The 25,448-nt window shown below is 47.4% G+C and overlaps 17 non-coding genes across 17 annotated transcripts; all 17 read right to left on the reverse strand.

Moving 5' to 3' along the window:
- Nucleotides 1–2,658: 2,658 nt before the first annotated feature.
- TRNAV-UAC (transfer RNA valine (anticodon UAC)) lies at nucleotides 2,659–2,731 on the reverse strand. Its single transcript has one exon. It is a non-coding gene; the product is annotated as a tRNA-Val (tRNA).
- Nucleotides 2,732–4,984: 2,253 nt separating this feature from the next.
- TRNAP-AGG (transfer RNA proline (anticodon AGG)) lies at nucleotides 4,985–5,056 on the reverse strand. The gene has a single exon. It is a non-coding gene; the product is annotated as a tRNA-Pro (tRNA).
- Nucleotides 5,057–5,497: 441 nt separating this feature from the next.
- TRNAV-UAC (transfer RNA valine (anticodon UAC)) lies at nucleotides 5,498–5,570 on the reverse strand. The gene has a single exon. It is a non-coding gene; the product is annotated as a tRNA-Val (tRNA).
- Nucleotides 5,571–5,955: 385 nt separating this feature from the next.
- On the reverse strand, nucleotides 5,956–6,027 carry TRNAP-CGG (transfer RNA proline (anticodon CGG)). The gene has a single exon. It is a non-coding gene; the product is annotated as a tRNA-Pro (tRNA).
- A 1,796-nt stretch (nucleotides 6,028–7,823) lies between these two features.
- Nucleotides 7,824–7,895, reverse strand: TRNAP-AGG (transfer RNA proline (anticodon AGG)). Its single transcript has one exon. It is a non-coding gene; the product is annotated as a tRNA-Pro (tRNA).
- Nucleotides 7,896–8,336: 441 nt separating this feature from the next.
- On the reverse strand, nucleotides 8,337–8,409 carry TRNAV-UAC (transfer RNA valine (anticodon UAC)). Its single transcript has one exon. It is a non-coding gene; the product is annotated as a tRNA-Val (tRNA).
- A 2,253-nt stretch (nucleotides 8,410–10,662) lies between these two features.
- Nucleotides 10,663–10,734, reverse strand: TRNAP-AGG (transfer RNA proline (anticodon AGG)). Its single transcript has one exon. It is a non-coding gene; the product is annotated as a tRNA-Pro (tRNA).
- A 441-nt stretch (nucleotides 10,735–11,175) lies between these two features.
- TRNAV-UAC (transfer RNA valine (anticodon UAC)) lies at nucleotides 11,176–11,248 on the reverse strand. Its single transcript has one exon. It is a non-coding gene; the product is annotated as a tRNA-Val (tRNA).
- A 384-nt stretch (nucleotides 11,249–11,632) lies between these two features.
- Nucleotides 11,633–11,704, reverse strand: TRNAP-CGG (transfer RNA proline (anticodon CGG)). Its single transcript has one exon. It is a non-coding gene; the product is annotated as a tRNA-Pro (tRNA).
- A 1,337-nt stretch (nucleotides 11,705–13,041) lies between these two features.
- TRNAV-AAC (transfer RNA valine (anticodon AAC)) lies at nucleotides 13,042–13,114 on the reverse strand. Its single transcript has one exon. It is a non-coding gene; the product is annotated as a tRNA-Val (tRNA).
- An 897-nt stretch (nucleotides 13,115–14,011) lies between these two features.
- On the reverse strand, nucleotides 14,012–14,084 carry TRNAV-UAC (transfer RNA valine (anticodon UAC)). Its single transcript has one exon. It is a non-coding gene; the product is annotated as a tRNA-Val (tRNA).
- A 2,765-nt stretch (nucleotides 14,085–16,849) lies between these two features.
- On the reverse strand, nucleotides 16,850–16,922 carry TRNAV-UAC (transfer RNA valine (anticodon UAC)). The gene has a single exon. It is a non-coding gene; the product is annotated as a tRNA-Val (tRNA).
- A 2,254-nt stretch (nucleotides 16,923–19,176) lies between these two features.
- TRNAP-AGG (transfer RNA proline (anticodon AGG)) lies at nucleotides 19,177–19,248 on the reverse strand. The gene has a single exon. It is a non-coding gene; the product is annotated as a tRNA-Pro (tRNA).
- Nucleotides 19,249–19,689: 441 nt separating this feature from the next.
- Nucleotides 19,690–19,762, reverse strand: TRNAV-UAC (transfer RNA valine (anticodon UAC)). The gene has a single exon. It is a non-coding gene; the product is annotated as a tRNA-Val (tRNA).
- Nucleotides 19,763–20,147: 385 nt separating this feature from the next.
- On the reverse strand, nucleotides 20,148–20,219 carry TRNAP-CGG (transfer RNA proline (anticodon CGG)). Its single transcript has one exon. It is a non-coding gene; the product is annotated as a tRNA-Pro (tRNA).
- Nucleotides 20,220–22,525: 2,306 nt separating this feature from the next.
- On the reverse strand, nucleotides 22,526–22,598 carry TRNAV-UAC (transfer RNA valine (anticodon UAC)). The gene has a single exon. It is a non-coding gene; the product is annotated as a tRNA-Val (tRNA).
- Nucleotides 22,599–25,363: 2,765 nt separating this feature from the next.
- On the reverse strand, nucleotides 25,364–25,436 carry TRNAV-UAC (transfer RNA valine (anticodon UAC)). The gene has a single exon. It is a non-coding gene; the product is annotated as a tRNA-Val (tRNA).
- Nucleotides 25,437–25,448: the final 12 nt, after the last annotated feature.

Consider the following 25,448-nt stretch of genomic DNA (forward strand, 5'->3'; position numbering starts at 1 on the left):
TTTGGAAGAAAGGAACGAGGACCACTTTTATTCCAAAAGGCGATTTTAAAACCATACCTGAAACCACACTAGAAAAACACTTTGCATTTAATTTTCCTACACTGATGGTCCACCCCAGAAAAGCAGTTGCAAAGAAGTCCGGCACTGAAATTCTATACGCCAAAAGTGGGAAATAGCGTAGAGGGAAAGGAACTTTCTCACCATACACGGCGTCTTATAGCATTGAAAAGAAGAAATGGCCCTATATAATAAGCAGCCTAAAAATAATACCACAGCATGGGCTCGTCCGGGATTTGAACCCGGGACCTCTCGCACCTGAAGCAAGAATCATAACCCTAGACCAACGAGCCTGATTCCCCATTCGGCATTTTAAGCAATTTCTTATGCGTCTTTCAGAAACAAAGCAGGCCTATTTGGCTGCTCTCTCTCTATGTGAACCACACAAAGTCATGTTTTCTCTCAAGGTGTTGTTTTTTTCACTCTTGCAAGGAAGGGATCAGTCGATAGCCTAGCTGCCAGAGAGCAGAAAAAAGGCGCTGATGAGAACTGCAGGCACTTTCTGGCACTTGTACTCCTCTGCAAGTCCTGGACACTTGCCCCATAGACTTCCACCCCAGATGCAAGGGAGGGCCTGCCAATTCTTGCTCCTAAGACAGAGGCATTTGATTCTTGGATTCAAACACGCTCACTCAGCGCTCGATCAGGCTCGATCAAGGGAGATTTATATGAGTGGCTCGCAGGACTGAAACACTCACCTGGGAGCCCCAGGGTGGCTGAATTCCCAGTATGGCCATTTTTGGGCAAGTCACCTCCTTTCCTCCTGCCTCAATCTAGAATTGGCTGCAAATCACAAGATAGAGTTCAATGTCCGTGTGTACTGCCTACTCCCAGCTACCTCTCTGTCGTCCTTATGTAAATTAAAATTCGCAAGGGGGGACCAATGACAATCTGCTCCTCCCACATAACCAGGAAGCCCTGTTGAACATGTCTGCCTGTGTTGTTGCAGGGACAGTGCCTTCTCCGCCCAAAAGGTGGCAGGAGAGCCTCACAACAAAGATGGGATCAACTGCTTAATGAGAAACCAGCACGGCAGTTTGTGTGATGGAGTGCAAATTTAACGGAAGGTGTGCCTGAGGTGTCCCTTCCAGGAATACATGGAATTGTGATTGAGGGCCCAGCCTGATCGTTGGTGGATTTCTCGTCATATGTTACAGGTCCGTGCAATGATTGTGGTGTGTGGGGAATGCACTGCAAAAAACAGGACGATTTAAGGGTGTAAAAGAAACCTGTCAGAAGTGGGATTTGAACCCACGCCTCCATGAGGAGACCAGAAGTCTCAGTTGCACTGAAGATCAAGCTCTCTTGAATCTGGCACCTTAGACCACTCAGCCATCCTGACAGCCCTGGGTGTGCACAGATCTGACTCTTCTGACTGCACCTGCCAATGTTTGCACTTACAACGTTCACAGCAATGTCACAAATGTAAAGACCCCACAATACAACATGGCATGACAAAAAAAAAGCTAGGCCCAAGAGCGACCACTGATGGATGCGGATTACTTTGTTTCGTCTTGCAAAAGAAAAGGAAGTTTCCCACGGCTCGCTGGGTTCAAGGACCGCCTCTTCTTAAGCTTGCATTGAGATAATAAGGTTTTAGAGGGTGCACATAAAAGCAGCTCATGCACAGTGTTTCTGCCCGGTCTCGAACCGGGGACCTTTCGCGTGTTAGGCGAACGTGATGACCACTACACTACAGTAACTCACTTGCTGTGTTTTACTGTTAGAGCAAGGTTCCTCTCAAGGATTCTCTCTACTTCTATTCTGCTGTATCAGCAGCCACTCAGAAAGCGAGGAGCAAGTGTGAAAACTGCAGAGATATCAGCCAACATGCTTGCAATTAGACGTATTAAAATTGACTTATGCAGGCATCGACAGACAAATATCTGATGCCTAAATGCCAGCAAGTACAGCTTGGGAAAGCATCACCTGGGACACACACAGACTAAGCATGAAGGCAGAAAAAGCATGGTGATCCATGTTTCTTATGAGGTTCAAAATATTTTGTGCAACAATGCGGCGAGTGTAATGAGAAATAGTCAGGCATTGTGAGCTTTGAGTAGGATTCGTATGTTTACCTCTGAAAAAGGGCTGGTCCGGGATTTGAACCCGGGACCTCTCGCACCCTAAGCGAGAATCATACCCCTAGACCAACGAGCCTAGGCACACAAGAGTCGCCTTTCGCACCGGCTCCGGGGGTTATTGGCAGTGAGTTAGTGAATGCTTCACCCAAAGCAAGCAACTGCACATGCTGCTCTCTTCTGCAATATGGTTGCTGTCTTTTCCATGGCCGTCATCGAACAAGAAATGAAAATGCCTCTATCCTTCAGACATTTTGTTTGTTCTAGGTGTATGCTCTCGGTGAGGTCAATAAAACCATTTCTGCTCTCATGCCTTGCTTTCATGAAGTAGGCCCAACCTTCAGTACACAAGGACGTGCAAACGAATAGCGCAAACTATCGTCACTTCTCTTTTTGAGCTGTCACTGATGCCCCTGGAGCACAGTACGTCACGCTGGTGAGGGATAGACAGCTTCCATTATCTCAGCTTTCCTATAAGTTGAGAGAGTAAATGCAAACTGTGTGAAAAACAGAAAGCTGCTGTTTCTGCCCGGTCTCGAACCAGGGACCTTTCGCGTGTAAAGCGAACATGATAACCACTACACTACAGAAACAGACACGCTTGCAGGAATCTTCTTGGCATGTAGTGGGCTGGAATGCACAGACCAAGGGCCAATGTCCATGAAGCTCAAAGTTGGACCCTCCTTACCCGATCTCTTTCTTTGGAAGAAAGGAACGAGGACCACTTTTATTCCAAAAGGCGATTTTAAAACCATACCTGAAACCACACTAGAAAAACACTTTGCATTTAATTTTCCTACACTGATGGTCCACCCCAGAAAAGCAGTTGCAAAGAAGTCCGGCACTGAAATTCTATACGCCAAAAGTGGGAAATAGCGTAGAGGGAAAGGAACTTTCTCACCATACACGGCGTCTTATAGCATTGAAAAGAAGAAATGGCCCTATATAATAAGCAGCCTAAAAATAATTCCACAGCATGGGCTCGTCCGGGATTTGAACCCGGGACCTCTCGCACCCGAAGCGAGAATCATAACCCTAGACCAACGAGCCTGATTCCCCAGTCGGCATTTTAAGCAATTTCTTATGCGTCTTTCAGAAACAAAGTAGGGCTATTTGGCTGCTCTCTCTCTATGTGAACCACACAAAGTCATGTTTTCTCTCAAGGTGTTGTTTTTTTCACTCTTGCAAGGAAGGGATCAGTCGATAGCCTAGCTGCCAGAGAGCAGAAAAAAGGCGCTGATGAGAACTGCAGGCACTTTCTGGCACTTGTACTCCTCTGCAAGTCCTGGACACTTGCCCCATAGACTTCCACCCCAGATGCAAGGGAGGGCCTGCCAATTCTTGCTCCTAAGACAGAGGCATTTGATTCTTGGATTCAAACACGCTCACTCAGCGCTCGATCAGGCTCGATCAAGCGAGATTTATATGAGTGGCTCGCAGGACTGAAACACTCACCTGGGAGCCCCAGGGTGGCTGAATTCCCAGTATGGCCATTTTTGGGCAAGTCACCTCCTTTCCTCCTGCCTCAATCTAGAATTGGCTGCAAATCACAAGATAGAGTTCAATGTCCGTGTGTACTGCCTACTCCCAGCTACCTCTCTGTCGTCCTTATGTAAATTAAAATTCGCAAGGGGGGACCAATGACAATCTGCTCCTCCCACATAACCAGGAAGCCCTGTTGAACATGTCTGCCTGTGTTGTTGCAGGGACAGTGCCTTCTCCGCCCAAAAGGTGGTAGGAGAGCCTCACAACAAAGATGGGATCAACTGCTTAATGAGAAACCAGCACGGCAGTTTGTGTGATGGAGTGCAAATTTAACGGAAGGTGTGCCTGAGGTGTCCCTTCCAGGAATACATGGAATTGTGATTGAGGGCCCAGCCTGATCGTGGGTGGATTTCTCGTCATATGTTACAGGTCCGTGCAAAGATTGTGGTGTGTGGGGAATGCACTGCAAAAAACAGGACGATTTAAGGGTGTAAAAGAAGCCTGTCAGAAGTGGGATTTGAACCCACGCCTCCATGAGGAGACCAGAAGTCTCAGTTGCACTGAAGATCAAGCTCTCTTGCATCTGGCGCCTTAGACCACTCGGCTATCCTGACAGCCCTGGGTGTGCACAGATCTGACTCTTCTGACTGCACCTGCCAATGTTTGCACTTACAACGTTCACAGCAATGTCACAAGTGTAAAGACCCCACAATGCAACATGGCATGACAAAAAAAAAGCTAGGCACAAGAGCGACCACTGATGGATGCGGATTACTTTGTTTCGTCTTGCAAAAGTAAAGGAAGTTTCCCACGGCTCGCTGGGTTCAAGGACCGCCTCTTCTTAAGCTTGCATTGAGATAATAAGGTTTTAGAGGGTGCACATAAAAGCAGCTCATGCACAGTGTTTCTGCCCGGTCTCGAACCTGGGACCTTTCGCGTGTTAGGCGAACGTGATGACCACTACACTACAGAAACTCACTTGCTGTGTTTTACTGTTAGAGCAAGGTTCCTCTCAAGGATTCTCTCTACTTCTATTCTGCTGTATCAGCAGCCACTCAGAAAGCGAGGAGCAAGTGTGAAAACTGCAGAGATATCAGCCAACATGCTTGCAATTAGACGTATTAAAAATTGACTTATGCATGCATCGACAGACAAATATCTGATGCCTAAATGCCAGCAAGTACAGCTTGGGAAAGCATCACCTGGGACACACACAGACTAAGCATGAAGGCAGAAAAAGCATGGTGATCCATGTTTCTTATGAGGTTCAAAATATTTTGTGCAACAATGCGGCGAGTGTAATGAGAAATGGTCAGGCATTGTGAGTTTTGAGTAGGATTCGTATGTTTACCTCTGAAAAAGGGCTCGTCCGGGATTTGAACCCGGGACCTCTCGCACCCTAAGCGAGAATCATACCCCTAGACCAACGAGCCGAGGCACACAAGAGTCGCCTTTCGCACCGGCTCCGGGGGTTATTGGCAGCGAGTTAGTGAATGCTTCACCCAAAGCAAGCAACTGCACATGCTGCTCTCTTCTGCAATATGGTTGCTGTCTTTTCCATGGCCGTCATCGAACAAGAAATGAAAATGCCTCTATCCTTCAGACATTTTGTTTGTTCTAGGTGTATGCTCTCGGTGAGGTCAATAAAACCATTTCTGCTCTCATGCCTTGCTTTCATGAAGTAGGCCCAACCTTCAGTACACAAGGACGTGCAAACGAATAGCGCAAACTATCGTCACTTCTCTTTTTGAGCTGTCACTGATGCCCCTGGAGCACAGTACGTCACGCTGGTGAGGGATAGACAGCTTCCATTATCTCAGCTTTCCTATAAGTTGAGAGAGTAAATGCAAACTGTGTGAAAAACAGAAAGCTGCTGTTTCTGCCCGGTCTCGAACCAGGGACCTTTCGCGTGTAAAGCGAACGTGATAACCACTACACTACAGAAACAGACACGCTTGCAGGAATCTTCTTGGCATGTAGTGGGCTGGAATGCACAGACCAAGGGCCAATGTCCATGAAGCTCAAAGTTGGACCCTCCTTACCCGATCTCTTTCTTTGGAAGAAAGGAACGAGGACCACTTTTATTCCAAAAGGCGATTTTAAAACCATACCTGAAACCACACTAGAAAAACACTTTGCATTTAATTTTCCTACACTGATGGTCCACCCCAGAAAAGCAGTTGCAAAGAAGTCCGGCACTGAAATTCTATACGCCAAAAGTGGGAAATAGCGTAGAGGGAAAGGAACTTTCTCACCATACACGGCGTCTTATAGCATTGAAAAGAAGAAATGGCCCTATATAATAAGCAGCCTAAAAATAATTCCACAGCATGGGCTCGTCCGGGATTTGAACCCGGGACCTCTCGCACCCGAAGCGAGAATCATACCCCTAGACCAACGAGCCTGATTCCCCAGTCGGCATTTTAAGCAATTTCTTATGCGTCTTTCAGAAACAAAGTAGGGCTATTTGGCTGCTCTCTCTCTATGTGAACCACACAAAGTCATGTTTTCTCTCAAGGTGTTGTTTTTTTCACTCTTGCAAGGAAGGGATCAGTCGATAGCCTAGCTGCCAGAGAGCAGAAAAAAGGCGCTGATGAGAACTGCAGGCACTTTCTGGCACTTGTACTCCTCTGCAAGTCCTGGACACTTGCCCCATAGACTTCCACCCCAGATGCAAGGGAGGGCCTGCCAATTCTTGCTCCTAAGACAGAGGCATTTGATTCTTGGATTCAAACACGCTCACTCAGCGCTCGATCAGGCTCGATCAAGCGAGATTTATATGAGTGGCTCGCAGGACTGAAACACTCACCTGGGAGCCCCAGGGTGGCTGAATTCCCAGTATGGCCATTTTTGGGCAAGTCACCTCCTTTCCTCCTGCCTCAATCTAGAATTGGCTGCAAATCACAAGATAGAGTTCAATGTCCGTGTGTACTGCCTACTCCCAGCTACCTCTCTGTCGTCCTTATGTAAATTAAAATTCGCAAGGGGGGACCAATGACAATCTGCTCCTCCCACATAACCAGGAAGCCCTGTTGAACATGTCTGCCTGTGTTGTTGCAGGGACAGTGCCTTCTCCGCCCAAAAGGTGGTAGGAGAGCCTCACAACAAAGATGGGATCAACTGCTTAATGAGAAACCAGCACGGCAGTTTGTGTGATGGAGTGCAAATTTAACGGAAGGTGTGCCTGAGGTGTCCCTTCCAGGAATACATGGAATTGTGATTGAGGGCCCAGCCTGATCGTGGGTGGATTTCTCGTCATATGTTACAGGTCCGTGCAAAGATTGTGGTGTGTGGGGAATGCACTGCAAAAAACAGGACGATTTAAGGGTGTAAAAGAAGCCTGTCAGAAGTGGGATTTGAACCCACGCCTCCATGAGGAGACCAGAAGTCTCAGTTGCACTGAAGATCAAGCTCTCTTGCATCTGGCGCCTTAGACCACTCGGCTATCCTGACAGCCCTGGGTGTGCACAGATCTGACTCTTCTGACTGCACCTGCCAATGTTTGCACTTACAACGTTCACAGCAATGTCACAAGTGTAAAGACCCCACAATGCAACATGGCATGACAAAAAAAAAGCTAGGCACAAGAGCGACCACTGATGGATGCGGATTACTTTGTTTCGTCTTGCAAAAGTAAAGGAAGTTTCCCACGGCTCGCTGGGTTCAAGGACCGCCTCTTCTTAAGCTTGCATTGAGATAATAAGGTTTTAGAGGGTGCACATAAAAGCAGCTCATGCACAGTGTTTCTGCCCGGTCTCGAACCTGGGACCTTTCGCGTGTTAGGCGAACGTGATGACCACTACACTACAGAAACTCACTTGCTGTGTTTTACTGTTAGAGCAAGGTTCCTCTCAAGGATTCTCTCTACTTCTATTCTGCTGTATCAGCAGCCACTCAGAAAGCGAGGAGCAAGTGTGAAAACTGCAGAGATATCAGCCAACATGCTTGCAATTAGACGTATTAAAAATTGACTTATGCATGCATCGACAGACAAATATCTGAGGCCTAAATGCCAGCAAGTACAGCTTGGGAAAGCATCACCTGGGACACACACAGACTAAGCATGAAGGCAGAAAAAGCATGGTGATCCATGTTTCTTATGAGGTTCAAAATATTTTGTGCAACAATGCGGCGAGTGTAATGAGAAATGGTCAGGCATTGTGAGTTTTGAGTAGGATTCGTATGTTTACCTCTGAAAAAGGGCTCGTCCGGGATTTGAACCCGGGACCTCTCGCACCCTAAGCGAGAATCATACCCCTAGACCAACGAGCCGAGGCACACAAGAGTCGCCTTTCGCACCGGCTCCGGGGGTTATTGGCAGCGAGTTAGTGAATGCTTCACCCAAAGCAAGCAACTGCACATGCTGCTCTCTTCTGCAATATGGTTGCTGTCTTTTCCATGGCCGTCATCGAACAAGAAATGAAAATGCCTCTATCCTTCAGACATTTTGTTTGTTCTAGGTGTATGCTCTCGGTGAGGTCAATAAAACCATTTCTGCTCTCATGCCTTGCTTTCATGAAGTAGGCCCAACCTTCAGTACACAAGGACGTGCAAACGAATAGCGCAAACTATCGTCACTTCTCTTTTTGAGCTGTCACTGATGCCCCTGGAGCACAGTACGTCACGCTGGTGAGGGATAGACAGCTTCCATTATCTCAGCTTTCCTATAAGTTGAGAGAGTAAATGCAAACTGTGTGAAAAACAGAAAGCTGCTGTTTCTGCCCGGTCTCGAACCAGGGACCTTTCGCGTGTAAAGCGAACGTGATAACCACTACACTACAGAAACAGACACGCTTGCAGGAATCTTCTTGGCATGTAGTGGGCTGGAATGCACAGACCAAGGGCCAATGTCCATGAAGCTCAAAGTTGGACCCTCCTTACCCGATCTCTTTCTTTGGAAGAAAGGAACGAGGACCACTTTTATTCCAAAAGGCGATTTTAAAACCATACCTGAAACCACACTAGAAAAACACTTTGCATTTAATTTTCCTACACTGATGGTCCACCCCAGAAAAGCAGTTGCAAAGAAGTCCGGCACTGAAATTCTATACGCCAAAAGTGGGAAATAGCGTAGAGGGAAAGGAACTTTCTCACCATACACGGCGTCTTATAGCATTGAAAAGAAGAAATGGCCCTATATAATAAGCAGCCTAAAAATAATTCCACAGCATGGGCTCGTCCGGGATTTGAACCCGGGACCTCTCGCACCCGAAGCGAGAATCATAACCCTAGACCAACGAGCCTGATTCCCCAGTCGGCATTTTAAGCAATTTCTTATGCGTCTTTCAGAAACAAAGTAGGGCTATTTGGCTGCTCTCTCTCTATGTGAACCACACAAAGTCATGTTTTCTCTCAAGGTGTTGTTTTTTTCACTCTTGCAAGGAAGGGATCAGTCGATAGCCTAGCTGCCAGAGAGCAGAAAAAAGGCGCTGATGAGAACTGCAGGCACTTTCTGGCACTTGTACTCCTCTGCAAGTCCTGGACACTTGCCCCATAGACTTCCACCCCAGATGCAAGGGAGGGCCTGCCAATTCTTGCTCCTAAGACAGAGGCATTTGATTCTTGGATTCAAACACGCTCACTCAGCGCTCGATCAGGCTCGATCAAGCGAGATTTATATGAGTGGCTCGCAGGACTGAAACACTCACCTGGGAGCCCCAGGGTGGCTGAATTCCCAGTATGGCCATTTTTGGGCAAGTCACCTCCTTTCCTCCTGCCTCAATCTAGAATTGGCTGCAAATCACAAGATAGAGTTCAATGTCCGTGTGTACTGCCTACTCCCAGCTACCTCTCTGTCGTCCTTATGTAAATTAAAATTCGCAAGGGGGGACCAATGACAATCTGCTCCTCCCACATAACCAGGAAGCCCTGTTGAACATGTCTGCCTGTGTTGTTGCAGGGACAGTGCCTTCTCCGCCCAAAAGGTGGTAGGAGAGCCTCACAACAAAGATGGGATCAACTGCTTAATGAGAAACCAGCACGGCAGTTTGTGTGATGGAGTGCAAATTTAACGGAAGGTGTGCCTGAGGTGTCCCTTCCAGGAATACATGGAATTGTGATTGAGGGCCCAGCCTGATCGTGGGTGGATTTCTCGTCATATGTTACAGGTCCGTGCAAAGATTGTGGTGTGTGGGGAATGCACTGCAAAAAACAGGACGATTTAAGGGTGTAAAAGAAGCCTGTCAGAAGTGGGATTTGAACCCACGCCTCCATGAGGAGACCAGAAGTCTCAGTTGCACTGAAGATCAAGCTCTCTTGCATCTGGCGCCTTAGACCACTCGGCTATCCTGACAGCCCTGGGTATGCACAGATCTGACTCTTCTGACTGCACCTGCCAATGTTTGCACTTACAACGTTCACAGCAATGTCACAAGTGTAAAGACCCCACAATGCAACATGGCATGACAAAAAAAAAGCTAGGCACAAGAGCGACCACTGATGGATGCGGATTACTTTGTTTCGTCTTGCAAAAGTAAAGGAAGTTTCCCACGGCTCGCTGGGTTCAAGGACCGCCTCTTCTTAAGCTTGCATTGAGATAATAAGGTTTTAGAGGGTGCACATAAAAGCAGCTCATGCACAGTGTTTCTGCCCGGTCTCGAACCTGGGACCTTTCGCGTGTTAGGCGAACGTGATGACCACTACACTACAGAAACTCACTTGCTGTGTTTTACTGTTAGAGCAAGGTTCCTCTCAAGGATTCTCTCTACTTCTATTCTGCTGTATCAGCAGCCACTCAGAAAGCGAGGAGCAAGTGTGAAAACTGCAGAGATATCAGCCAACATGCTTGCAATTAGACGTATTAAAAATTGACTTATGCATGCATCGACAGACAAATATCTGATGCCTAAATGCCAGCAAGTACAGCTTGGGAAAGCATCACCTGGGACACACACAGACTAAGCATGAAGGCAGAAAAAGCATGGTGATCCATGTTTCTTATGAGGTTCAAAATATTTTGTGCAACAATGCGGCGAGTGTAATGAGAAATGGTCAGGCATTGTGAGTTTTGAGTAGGATTCGTATGTTTACCTCTGAAAAAGGGCTCGTCCGGGATTTGAACCCGGGACCTCTCGCACCCTAAGCGAGAATCATACCCCTAGACCAACGAGCCGAGGCACACAAGAGTCGCCTTTCGCACCGGCTCCGGGGGTTATTGGCAGCGAGTTAGTGAATGCTTCACCCAAAGCAAGCAACTGCACATGCTGCTCTCTTCTGCAATATGGTTGCTGTCTTTTCCATGGCCGTCATCGAACAAGAAATGAAAATGCCTCTATCCTTCAGACATTTTGTTTGTTCTAGGTGTATGCTCTCGGTGAGGTCAATAAAACCATTTCTGCTCTCATGCCTTGCTTTCATGAAGTAGGCCCAACCTTCAGTACACAAGGACGTGCAAACGAATAGCGCAAACTATCGTCACTTCTCTTTTTGAGCTGTCACTGATGCCCCTGGAGCACAGTGCGTCACGCTGGTGAGGGATAGACAGCTTCCATTATCTCAGCTTTCCTATAAGTTGAGAGAGTAAATGCAAACTGTGTGAAAAACAGAAAGCTGCTGTTTCTGCCCGGTCTCGAACCAGGGACCTTTCGCGTGTAAAGCGAACGTGATAACCACTACACTACAGAAACAGACACGCTTGCAGGAATCTTCTTGGCATGTAGTGGGCTGGAATGCACAGACCAAGGGCCAATGTCCATGAAGCTCAAAGTTGGACCCTCCTTACCCGATCTCTTTCTTTGGAAGAAAGGAACGAGGACCACTTTTATTCCAAAAGGCGATTTTAAAACCATACCTGAAACCACACTAGAAAAACACTTTGCATTAGTTTTCCTACACTGATGGTCCACCCCAGAAAAGCAGTTGCAAAGAAGTCCGGCACTGAAATTCTATACGCCAAAAGTGGGAAATAGCGTAGAGGGAAAGGAACTTTCTCACCATACACGGCGTCTTATAGCATTGAAAAGAAGAAATGGCCCTATATAATAAGCAGCCTAAAAATAATTCCACAGCATGGGCTCGTCCGGGATTTGAACCCGGGACCTCTCGCACCCGAAGCGAGAATCATACCCCTAGACCAACGAGCCTGATTCCCCAGTCGGCATTTTAAGCAATTTCTGATGCGTCTTTCAGAAACAAAGCAGGGCTATTTGGCTGCTCTCTCTCTATGTGAACCACACAAAGTCATGTTTTCTCTCAAGGTGTTGTTTTTTTCACTCTTGCAAGGAAGGGATCAGTCGATATCCTTGCTGCCAGAGAGCAGAAAAAAGGCGCTGATGAGAACTGCAGGCACTTTCTGGCACTTGTACTCCTCTGCAAGTCCTGGACACTTGCCCCATGGACTTCCACCCCAGATGCAAGGGAGGGCCTGCCAATTCTTGCTCCTAAGACAGAGGCATTTGATTCTTGGATTCAAACACGCTCACTCAGCGCTCGATCAGGCTCGATCAGGCGAGATTTATATGAGTGGCTCGCAGGACTGAAACACTCACCTGGGAGCCCCAGGGTGGCTGAATTCCCAGTATGGCCATTTTTGGGCAAGTCACCTCCTTTCCTCCTGCCTCAATCTAGAATTGGCTGCAAATCACAAGATAGAGTTCAATGTCCGTGTGTACTGCCTACTCCCAGCTACCTCTCTGTCGTCCTTATGTAAATTAAAATTCGCAAGGGGGGACCAATGACAATCTGCTCCTCCCACATAACCAGGAAGCCCTGTTGAACATGTCTGCCTGTGTTGTTGCAGGGACAGTGCCTTCTCCGCCCAAAAGGTGGCAGGAGAGCCTCACAACAAAGATGGGATCAACTGCTTGATGAGAAACCAGCACGGCAGTTTGTGTGATGGAGTGCAAATTTAACGGAAGGTGTGCCTGAGGTGTCCCTTCCAGGAATACATGGAATTGTGATTGAGGGCCCAGCCTGATCGTTGGTGGATTTCTCGTCATATGTTACAGGTCCGTGCAATGATTGTGGTGTGTGGGGAATGCACTGCAAAAAACAGGACGATTTAAGGGTGTAAAAGAAACCTGTCAGAAGTGGGATTTGAACCCACGCCTCCATGAGGAGACCAGAAGTCTCAGTTGCACTGAAGATCAAGCTCTCTTGAGTCTGGCACCTTAGACCACTCAGCCATCCTGACAGCCCTGGGTGTGCACAGATCTGACTCTTCTGACTGCACCTGCCAATGTTTGCACTTACAACGTTCACAGCAATGTCACAAGTGTAAAGACCCCACAATACAACATGGCATGACAAAAAAAAAGCTAGGCCCAAGAGCGACCACTGATGGATGCGGATTACTTTGTTTCGTCTTGCAAAAGAAAAGGAAGTTTCCCACGGCTCGCTGGGTTCAAGGACCGCCTCTTCTTAAGCTTGCATTGAGATAATAAGGTTTTAGAGGGTGCACATAAAAGCAGCTCATGCACAGTGTTTCTGCCCGGTCTCGAACCGGGGACCTTTCGCGTGTTAGGCGAACGTGATGACCACTACACTACAGAAACTCACTTGCTGTGTTTTACTGTTAGAGCAAGGTTCCTCCCAAGGATTCTCTCTACTTCTATTCTGCTGTATCAGCAGCCACTCAGAAAGCGAGGAGCAAGTGTGAAAACTGCAGAGATATCAGCCACATGCTTGCAATTAGACGTATTAAAATTGACTTATGCAGGCATCGACAGACAAATATCTGATGCCTAAATGCCAGCAAGTACAGCTTGGGAAAGCATCACCTGGGACACACACAGACTAAGCATGAAGGCAGAAAAAGCATGGTGATCCATGTTTCTTATGAGGTTCAAAATATTTTGTGCAACAATGCGGCGAGTGTAATGAGAAATAGTCAGGCATTGTGAGCTTTGAGTAGGATTCGTATGTTTACCTCTGAAAAAGGGCTGGTCCGGGATTTGAACCCGGGACCTCTCGCACCCTAAGCGAGAATCATACCCCTAGACCAACGAGCCTAGGCACACAAGAGTCGCCTTTCGCACCGGCTCCGGGGGTTATTGGCAGTGAGTTAGTGAATGCTTCACCCAAAGCAAGCAACTGCACATGCTGCTCTCTTCTGCAATATGGTTGCTGTCTTTCCGATGGCCGTCATCGAACAAGAAATGAAAATGCCTCTATCCTTCAGACATTTTGTTTGTTCTAGGTGTATGCTCTCGGTGAGGTCAATAAAACCATTTCTGCTCTCATGCCTTGCTTTCATGAAGTAGGCCCAACCTTCAGTACACAAGGACGTGCAAACAAATAGCGCAAACTATCGTCACTTCTCTTTTTGAGCTGTCACTGATGCCCCTGGAGCACAGTACGTCACGCTGGTGAGGGATAGACAGCTTCCATTATCTCAGCTTTCCTATAAGTTGAGAGAGTAAATGCAAACTGTGTGAAAAACAGAAAGCTGCTGTTTCTGCCCGGTCTCGAACCAGGGACTTTTCGCGTGTAAAGCGAACGTGATAACCACTACACTACAGAAACAGACACGCTTGCAGGAATCTTCTTGGCATGTAGTGGGCTGGAATGCACAGACCAAGGGCCAATGTCCATGAAGCTCAAAGTTGGACCCTCCTTACCCGATCTCTTTCTTTGGAAGAAAGGAACGAGGACCACTTTTATTCCAAAAGGCGATTTTAAAACCATACCTGAAACCACACTAGAAAAACACTTTGCATTTAATTTTCCTACACTGATGGTCCACCCCAGAAAAGCAGTTGCAAAGAAGTCCGGCACTGAAATTCTATACGCCAAAAGTGGGAAATAGCGTAGAGGGAAAGGAACTTTCTCACCATACACGGCGTCTTATAGCATTGAAAAGAAGAAATGGCCCTATATAATAAGCAGCCTAAAAATAATACCACAGCATGGGCTCGTCCGGGATTTGAACCCGGGACCTCTCGCACCCGAAGCAAGAATCATAACCCTAGACCAACGAGCCTGATTCCCCAGTCGGCATTTTAAGCAATTTCTTATGCGTCTTTCAGAAACAAAGCAGGGCTATTTGGCTGCTCTCTCTCTATGTGAACCACACAAAGTCATGTTTTCTCTCAAGGTGTTGTTTTTTTCACTCTTGCAAGGAAGGGATCAGTCGATAGCCTAGCTGCCAGAGAGCAGAAAAAAGGCGCTGATGAGAACTGCAGGCACTTTCTGGCACTTGTACTCCTCTGCAAGTCCTGGACACTTGCCCCATAGACATCCACCCCAGATGCAAGGGAGGGCCTGCCAATTCTTGCTCCTAAGACAGAGGCATTTGATTCTTGGATTCAAACACGCTCACTCAGCGCTCGATCAGGCTCGATCAAGCGAGATTTATATGAGTGGCTCGCAGGACTGAAACACTCACCTGGGAGCCCCAGGGTGGCTGAATTCCCAGTATGGCCATTTTTGGGCAAGTCACCTCCTTTCCTCCTGCCTCAATCTAGAATTGGCTGCAAATCACAAGATAGAGTTCAATGTCCGTGTGTACTGCCTACTCCCAGCTACCTCTCTGTCGTCCTTATGTAAATTAAAATTCGCAAGGGGGGACCAATGACAATCTGCTCCTCCCACATAACCAGGAAGCCCTGTTGAACATGTCTGCCTGTGTTGTTGCAGGGACAGTGCCTTCTCCGCCCAAAAGGTGGCAGGAGAGCCTCACAACAAAGATGGGATCAACTGCTTAATGAGAAACCAGCACGGCAGTTTGTGTGATGGAGTGCAAATTTAACGGAAGGTGTGCCTGAGGTGTCCCTTCCAGGAATACATGGAATTGTGATTGAGGGCCCAGCCTGATCGTTGGTGGATTTCTCGTCATATGTTACAGGTCCGTGCAATGATTGTGGTGTGTGGGGAATGCACTGCAAAAAACAGGACGATTTAAGGGTGTAAAAGAAACCTGTCAGAAGTGGGATTTGAACCCACGCCTCCATGAGGAGACCAGAAGTTTCAGTTGCACTGAAGATCAAGCTCTCTTGAGTCTGGCACCTTAGACCACTCAGCCATCCTGACAGCCCTGGGTGTGCACAGATCTGACTCTTCTGACTGCACCTGCCAATGTTTGCACTTACAACGTTCACAGCAATGTCACAAATGTAAAGACCCCACAATACAACATGGCATGACAAAAAAAAAGCTAGGCCCAAGAGCGACCACTGATGGATGCGGATTACTTTGTTTCGTCTTGCAAAAGAAAAGGAAGTTTCCCACGGCTCGCTGGGTTCAAGGACCGCCTCTTCTTAAGCTTGCATTGAGATAATAAGATTTTAGAGGGTGCACATAAAAGCAGCTCATGCACAGTGTTTCTGCCCGGTCTCGAACCGGGGACCTTTCGCGTGTTAGGCGAACGTGATGACCACTACACTACAGTAACTCACTTGCTGTGTTTTACTGTTAGAGCAAGGTTCCTCTCAAGGATTCTCTCTACTTCTATTCTGCTGTATCAGCAGCCACTCAGAAAGCGAGGAGCAAGTGTGAAAACTGCAGAGATATCAGCCAACATGCTTGCAATTAGACGTATTAAAATTGACTTATGCAGGCATCGACAGACAAATATCTGATGCCTAAATGCCAGCAAGTACAGCTTGGGAAAGCATCACCTGGGACACACACAGACTAAGCATGAAGGCAGAAAAAGCATGGTGATCCATGTTTCTTATGAGGTTCAAAATATTTTGTGCAACAATGCGGCGAGTGTAATGAGAAATAGTCAGGCATTGTGAGCTTTGAGTAGGATTCGTATGTTTACCTCTGAAAAAGGGCTGGTCCGGGATTTGAACCCGGGACCTCTCGCACCCTAAGCGAGAATCATACCCCTAGACCAACGAGCCTAGGCACACAAGAGTCGCCTTTCGCACCGGCTCCGGGGGTTATTGGCAGTGAGTTAGTGAATGCTTCACCCAAAGCAAGCAACTGCACATGCTGCTCTCTTCTGCAATATGGTTGCTGTCTTTTCCATGGCCGTCATCGAACAAGAAATGAAAATGCCTCTATCCTTCAGACATTTTGTTTGTTCTAGGTGTATGCTCTCGGTGAGGTCAATAAAACCATTTCTGCTCTCATGCCTTGCTTTCATGAAGTAGGCCCAACCTTCAGTACACAAGGACGTGCAAACGAATAGCGCAAACTATCGTCACTTCTCTTTTTGAGCTGTCACTGATGCCCCTGGAGCACAGTACGTCACGCTGGTGAGGGATAGACAGCTTCCATTATCTCAGCTTTCCTATAAGTTGAGAGAGTAAATGCAAACTGTGTGAAAAACAGAAAGCTGCTGTTTCTGCCCGGTCTCGAACCAGGGACCTTTCGCGTGTAAAGCGAACGTGATAACCACTACACTACAGAAACAGACACGTTTGCAGGAATCTTCTTGGCATGTAGTGGGCTGGAATGCACAGACCAAGGGCCAATGTCCATGAAGCTCAAAGTTGGACCCTCCTTACCCGATCTCTTTCTTTGGAAGAAAGGAACGAGGACCACTTTTATTCCAAAAGGCGATTTTAAAACCATACCTGAAACCACACTAGAAAAACACTTTGCATTTAATTTTCCTACACTGATGGTCCACCCCAGAAAAGCAGTTGCAAAGAAGTCCGGCACTGAAATTCTATACGCCAAAAGTGGGAAATAGCGTAGAGGGAAAGGAACTTTCTCACCATACACGGCGTCTTATAGCATTGAAAAGAAGAAATGGCCCTATATAATAAGCAGCCTAAAAATAATTCCACAGCATGGGCTCGTCCGGGATTTGAACCCGGGACCTCTCGCACCCGAAGCGAGAATCATAACCCTAGACCAACGAGCCTGATTCCCCAGTCGGCATTTTAAGCAATTTCTTATGCGTCTTTCAGAAACAAAGTAGGGCTATTTGGCTGCTCTCTCTCTATGTGAACCACACAAAGTCATGTTTTCTCTCAAGGTGTTGTTTTTTTCACTCTTGCAAGGAAGGGATCAGTCGATAGCCTAGCTGCCAGAGAGCAGAAAAAAGGCGCTGATGAGAACTGCAGGCACTTTCTGGCACTTGTACTCCTCTGCAAGTCCTGGACACTTGCCCCATAGACTTCCACCCCAGATGCAAGGGAGGGCCTGCCAATTCTTGCTCCTAAGACAGAGGCATTTGATTCTTGGATTCAAACACGCTCACTCAGCGCTCGATCAGGCTCGATCAAGCGAGATTTATATGAGTGGCTCGCAGGACTGAAACACTCACCTGGGAGCCCCAGGGTGGCTGAATTCCCAGTATGGCCATTTTTGGGCAAGTCACCTCCTTTCCTCCTGCCTCAATCTAGAATTGGCTGCAAATCACAAGATAGAGTTCAATGTCCGTGTGTACTGCCTACTCCCAGCTACCTCTCTGTCGTCCTTATGTAAATTAAAATTCGCAAGGGGGGACCAATGACAATCTGCTCCTCCCACATAACCAGGAAGCCCTGTTGAACATGTCTGCCTGTGTTGTTGCAGGGACAGTGCCTTCTCCGCCCAAAAGGTGGCAGGAGAGCCTCACAACAAAGATGGGATCAACTGCTTGATGAGAAACCAGCACGGCAGTTTGTGTGATGGAGTGCAAATTTAACGGAAGGTGTGCCTGAGGTGTCCCTTCCAGGAATACATGGAATTGTGATTGAGGGCCCAGCCTGATCGTGGGTGGATTTCTCGTCATATGTTACAGGTCCGTGCAAAGATTGTGGTGTGTGGGGAATGCACTGCAAAAAACAGGACGATTTAAGGGTGTAAAAGAAGCCTGTCAGAAGTGGGATTTGAACCCACGCCTCCATGAGGAGACCAGAAGTCTCAGTTGCATTGAAGATCAAGCTCTCTTGCATCTGGCGCCTTAGACCACTTGGCTATCCTGACAGCCCTGGGTGTGCACAGATCTGACTCTTCTGACTGCACCTGCCAATGTTTGCACTTACAACGTTCACAGCAATGTCACAAGTGTAAAGACCCCACAATGCAACATGGCATGACAAAAAAAAAAGCTAGGCACAAGAGCGACCACTGATGGATGCGGATTACTTTGTTTCGTCTTGCAAAAGTAAAGGAAGTTTCCCACGGCTCGCTGGGTTCAAGGACCGCCTCTTCTTAAGCTTGCATTGAGATAATAAGGTTTTAGAGGGTGCACATAAAAGCAGCTCATGCACAGTGTTTCTGCCCGGTCTCGAACCTGGGACCTTTCGCGTGTTAGGCGAACGTGATGACCACTACACTACAGAAACTCACTTGCTGTGTTTTACTGTTAGAGCAAGGTTCCTCTCAAGGATTCTCTCTACTTCTATTCTGCTGTATCAGCAGCCACTCAGAAAGCGAGGAGCAAGTGTGAAAACTGCAGAGATATCAGCCAACATGCTTGCAATTAGACGTATTAAAAATTGACTTATGCATGCATCGACAGACAAATATCTGATGCCTAAATGCCAGCAAGTACAGCTTGGGAAAGCATCACCTGGGACACACACAGACTAAGCATGAAGGCAGAAAAAGCATGGTGATCCATGTTTCTTATGAGGTTCAAAATATTTTGTGCAACAATGCGGCGAGTGTAATGAGAAATAGTCAGGCATTGTGAGTTTTGAGTAGGATTCGTATGTTTACCTCTGAAAAAGGGCTCGTCCGGGATTTGAACCCGGGACCTCTCGCACCCTAAGCGAGAATCATACCCCTAGACCAACGAGCCAAGGCACACAAGAGTCGCCTTTCGCACCGGCTCCGGGGGTTATTGGCAGCGAGTTAGTGAATGCTTCACCCAAAGCAAGCAACTGCACATGCTGCTCTCTTCTGCAATATGGTTGCTGTCTTTTCCATGGCCGTCATCGAACAAGAAATGAAAATGCCTCTATCCTTCAGACATTTTGTTTGTTCTAGGTGTATGCTCTCGGTGAGGTCAATAAAACCATTTCTGCTCTCATGCCTTGCTTTCATGAAGTAGGCCCAACCTTCAGTACACAAGGACGTGCAAACGAATAGCGCAAACTATCGTCACTTCTCTTTTTGAGCTGTCACTGATGCCCCTGGAGCACAGTACGTCACGCTGGTGAGGGATAGACAGCTTCCATTATCTCAGCTTTCCTATAAGTTGAGAGAGTAAATGCAAACTGTGTGAAAAACAGAAAGCTGCTGTTTCTGCCCGGTCTCGAACCAGGGACCTTTCGCGTGTAAAGCGAACGTGATAACCACTACACTACAGAAACAGACACGCTTGCAGGAATCTTCTTGGGATGTAGTGGGCTGGAATGCACAGACCAAGGGCCAATGTCCATGAAGCTCAAAGTTGGACCCTCCTTACCCGATCTCTTTCTTTGGAAGAAAGGAACGAGGACCACTTTTATTCCAAAAGGCGATTTTAAAACCATACCTGAAACCACACTAGAAAAACACTTTGCATTTAATTTTCCTACACTGATGGTCCACCCCAGAAAAGCAGTTGCAAAGAAGTCCGGCACTGAAATTCTATACGCCAAAAGTGGGAAATAGCGTAGAGGGAAAGGAACTTTCTCACCATACACGGCGTCTTATAGCATTGAAAAGATGAAATGGCCCTATATAATAAGCAGCCTAAAAATAATTCCACAGCATGGGCTCGTCCGGGATTTGAACCCGGGACCTCTCGCACCCGAAGCGAGAATCATACCCCTAGACCAACGAGCCTGATTCCCCAGTCGGCATTTTAAGCAATTTCTGATGCGTCTTTCAGAAACAAAGCAGGGCTATTTGGCTGCTCTCTCTCTATGTGAACCACACAAAGTCATGTTTTCTCTCAAGGTGTTGTTTTTTCACTCTTGCAAGGAAGGGATCAGTCGATATCCTTGCTGCCAGAGAGCAGAAAAAAGGCGCTGATGAGAACTGCAGGCACTTTCTGGCACTTGTACTCCTCTGCAAGTCCTGGATACTTGCCCCATGGACTTCCACCCCAGATGCAAGGGAGGGCCTGCCAATTCTTGCTCCTAAGACAGAGGCATTTGATTCTTGGATTCAAACACGCTCACTCAGCGCTCGATCAGGCTCGATCAGGCGAGATTTATATGAGTGGCTCGCAGGACTGAAACACTCACCTGGGAGCCCCAGGGTGGCTGAATTCCCAGTATGGCCATTTTTGGGCAAGTCACCTCCTTTCCTCCTGCCTCAATCTAGAATTGGCTGCAAATCACAAGATAGAGTTCAATGTCCGTGTGTACTGCCTACTCCCAGCTACCTCTCTGTCGTCCTTATGTAAATTAAAATTCGCAAGGGGGGACCAATGACAATCTGCTCCTCCCACATAACCAGGAAGCCCTGTTGAACATGTCTGCCTGTGTTGTTGCAGGGACAGTGCCTTCTCCGCCCAAAAGGTGGCAGGAGAGCCTCACAACAAAGATGGGATCAACTGCTTAATGAGAAACCAGCACGGCAGTTTGTGTGATGGAGTGCAAATGTAACGGAAGGTGTGCCTGAGGTGTCCCTTCCAGGAATACATGGAATTGTGATTGAGGGCCCAGCCTGATCGTTGGGGGATTTCTCGTCATATGTTACAGGTCCGTGCAATGATTGTGGTGTGTGGGGAATGCACTGCAAAAAACAGGACGATTTAAGGGTGTAAAAGAAACCTGTCAGAAGTGGGATTTGAACCCACGCCTCCATGAGGAGACCAGAAGTCTCAGTTGCACTGAAGATCAAGCTCTCTTGAGTCTGGCACCTTAGACCACTCAGCCATCTTGACAGCCCTGGGTGTGCACAGATCTGACTCTTCTGACTGCACCTGCCAATGTTTGCACTTACAACGTTCACAGCAATGTCACAAGTGTAAAGACCCCACAATACAACATGGCATGACAAAAAAAAAGCTAGGCCCAAGAGCGACCACTGATGGATGCGGATTACTTTGTTTCGTCTTGCAAAAGAAAAGGAAGTTTCCCACGGCTCGCTGGGTTCAAGGACCGCCTCTTCTTAAGCTTGCATTGAGATAATAAGGTTTTAGAGGGTGCACATAAAAGCAGCTCATGCACAGTTTTTCTGCCCGGTCTCGAACCGGGGACCTTTCGCGTGTTAGGCGAACGTGATGACCACTACACTACAGAAACTCACTTGCTGTGTTTTACTGTTAGAGCAAGGTTCCTCTCAAGGATTCTCTCTACTTCTATTCTGCTGTATCAGCAGCCACTCAGAAAGCGAGGAGCAAGTGTGAAAACTGCAGAGATATCAGCCACATGCTTGCAATTAGACGTATTAAAATTGACTTATGCAGGCATCGACAGACAAATATCTGATGCCTAAATGCCAGCAAGTACAGCTTGGGAAAGCATCACCTGGGACACACACAGACTAAGCATGAAGGCAGAAAAAGCATGGTGATCCATGTTTCTTATGAGGTTCAAAATATTTTGTGCAACAATGCGGCGAGTGTAATGAGAAATAGTCAGGCATTGTGAGCTTTGAGTAGGATTCGTATGTTTACCTCTGAAAAAGGCCTGGTCCGGGATTTGAACCCGGGACCTCTCGCACCCTAAGCGAGAATCATACCCCTAGACCAACGAGCCTAGGCACACAAGAGTCGCCTTTCGCACCGGCTCCGGGGGTTATTGGCAGTGAGTTAGTGAATGCTTCACCCAAAGCAAGCAACTGCACATGCTGCTCTCTTCTGCAATATGGTTGCTGTCTTTTCCATGGCCGTCATCGAACAAGAAATGAAAATGCCTCTATCCTTCAGACATTTTGTTTGTTCTAGGTGTATGCTCTCGGTGAGGTCAATAAAACCATTTCTGCTCTCATGCCTTGCTTTCATGAAGTAGGCCCAACCTTCAGTACACAAGGACGTGCAAACGAATAGCGCAAACTATCGTCACTTCTCTTTTTGAGCTGTCACTGATGCCCCTGGAGCACAGTACGTCACGCTGGTGAGGGATAGACAGCTTCCATTATCTCAGCTTTCCTATAAGTTGAGAGAGTAAATGCAAACTGTGTGAAAAACAGAAAGCTGCTGTTTCTGCCCGGTCTCGAACCAGGGACTTTTCGCGTGTAAAGCGAACGTGATAACCACTACACTACAGAAACAGACACGCTTGCAGGAATCTTCTTGGCATGTAGTGGGCTGGAATGCACAGACCAAGGGCCAATGTCCATAAAGCTCAAAGTTGGACCCTCCTTACCCGATCTCTTTCTTTGGAAGAAAGGAACGAGGACCACTTTTATTCCAAAAGGCGATTTTAAAACCATACCTGAAACCACACTAGAAAAACACTTTGCATTTAATTTTCCTACACTGATGGTCCACCCCAGAAAAGCAGTTGCAAAGAAGTCCGGCACTGAAATTCTATACGCCAAAAGTGGGAAATAGCGTAGAGGGAAAGGAACTTTCTCACCATACACGGCGTCTTATAGCATTGAAAAGAAGAAATGGCCCTATATAATAAGCAGCCTAAAAATAATACCACAGCATGGGCTCGTCCGGGATTTGAACCCGGGACCTCTCGCACCCGAAGCAAGAATCATAACCCTAGACCAACGAGCCTGATTCCCCAGTCGGCATTTTAAGCAATTTCTTATGCGTCTTTCAGAAACAAAGCAGGCCTATTTGGCTGCTCTCTCTCTATGTGAACCACACAAAGTCATGTTTTCTCTCAAGGTGTTGTTTTTTTCACTCTTGCAAGGAAGGGATCAGTCGATAGCCTAGCTGCCAGAGAGCAGAAAAAAGGCGCTGATGAGAACTGCAGGCACTTTCTGGCACTTGTACTCCTCTGCAAGTCCTGGACACTTGCCCCATAGACTTCCACCCCAGATGCAAGGGAGGGCCTGCCAATTCTTGCTCCTAAGACAGAGGCATTTGATTCTTGGATTCAAACACGCTCACTCAGCGCTCGATCAGGCTCGATCAAGGGAGATTTATATGAGTGGCTCGCAGGACTGAAACACTCACCTGGGAGCCCCAGGGTGGCTGAATTCCCAGTATGGCCATTTTTGGGCAAGTCACCTCCTTTCCTCCTGCCTCAATCTAGAATTGGCTGCAAATCACAAGATAGAGTTCAATGTCCGTGTGTACTGCCTACTCCCAGCTACCTCTCTGTCGTCCTTATGTAAATTAAAATTCGCAAGGGGGGACCAATGACAATCTGCTCCTCCCACATAACCAGGAAGCCCTGTTGAACATGTCTGCCTGTGTTGTTGCAGGGACAGTGCCTTCTCCGCCCAAAAGGTGGCAGGAGAGCCTCACAACAAAGATGGGATCAACTGCTTAATGAGAAACCAGCACGGCAGTTTGTGTGATGGAGTGCAAATTTAACGGAAGGTGTGCCTGAGGTGTCCCTTCCAGGAATACATGGAATTGTGATTGAGGGCCCAGCCTGATCGTTGGTGGATTTCTCGTCATATGTTACAGGTCCGTGCAATGATTGTGGTGTGTGGGGAATGCACTGCAAAAAACAGGACGATTTAAGGGTGTAAAAGAAACCTGTCAGAAGTGGGATTTGAACCCACGCCTCCATGAGGAGACCAGAAGTCTCAGTTGCACTGAAGATCAAGCTCTCTTGAATCTGGCACCTTAGACCACTCAGCCATCCTGACAGCCCTGGGTGTGCACAGATCTGACTCTTCTGACTGCACCTGCCAATGTTTGCACTTACAACGTTCACAGCAATGTCACAAATGTAAAGACCCCACAATACAACATGGCATGACAAAAAAAAAGCTAGGCCCAAGAGCGACCACTGATGGATGCGGATTACTTTGTTTCGTCTTGCAAAAGAAAAGGAAGTTTCCCACGGCTCGCTGGGTTCAAGGACCGCCTCTTCTTAAGCTTGCATTGAGATAATAAGGTTTTAGAGGGTGCACATAAAAGCAGCTCATGCACAGTGTTTCTGCCCGGTCTCGAACCGGGGACCTTTCGCGTGTTAGGCGAACGTGATGACCACTACACTACAGTAACCCACTTGCTGTGTTTCACTGTTAGAGCAAGGTTCCTCTCAAGGATTCTCTCTACTTCTATTCTGCTGTATCAGCAGCCACTCAGAAAGCGAGGAGCAAGTGTGAAAACTGCAGAGATATCAGCCAACATGCTTGCAATTAGACGTATTAAAATTGACTTATGCAGGCATCGACAGACAAATATCTGATGCCTAAATGCCAGCAAGTACAGCTTGGGAAAGCATCACCTGGGACACACACAGACTAAGCATGAAGGCAGAAAAAGCATGGTGATCCATGTTTCTTATGAGGTTCAAAACATTTTGTGCAACAATGCGGCGAGTGTAATGAGAAATAGTCAGGCATTGTGAGCTTTGAGTAGGATTCGTATGTTTACCTCTGAAAAAGGGCTGGTCCGGGATTTGAACCCGGGACCTCTCGCACCCTAAGCGAGAATCATACCCCTAGACCAACGAGCCTAGGCACACAAGAGTCGCCTTTCGCACCGGCTCCGGGGGTTATTGGCAGTGAGTTAGTGAATGCTTCACCCAAAGCAAGCAACTGCACATGCTGCTCTCTTCTGCAATATGGTTGCTGTCTTTTCCATGGCCGTCATCGAACAAGAAATGAAAATGCCTCTATCCTTCAGACATTTTGTTTGTTCTAGGTGTATGCTCTCGGTGAGGTCAATAAAACCATTTCTGCTCTCATGCCTTGCTTTCATGAAGTAGGCCCAACCTTCAGTACACAAGGACGTGCAAACGAATAGCGCAAACTATCGTCACTTCTCTTTTTGAGCTGTCACTGATGCCCCTGGAGCACAGTACGTCACGCTGGTGAGGGATAGACAGCTTCCATTATCTCAGCTTTCCTATAAGTTGAGAGAGTAAATGCAAACTGTGTGAAAAACAGAAAGCTGCTGTTTCTGCCCGGTCTCGAACCAGGGACCTTTCGCGTGTAAAGCGAACGTGATAACCACTACACTACAGAAACAGACACGCTTGC

This window comes from Triturus cristatus, chromosome 10 (assembly GCF_964204655.1).
Source record: "Triturus cristatus chromosome 10, aTriCri1.1, whole genome shotgun sequence".
NCBI classification, from domain to species: Eukaryota; Metazoa; Chordata; class Amphibia; order Caudata; family Salamandridae; genus Triturus; species Triturus cristatus.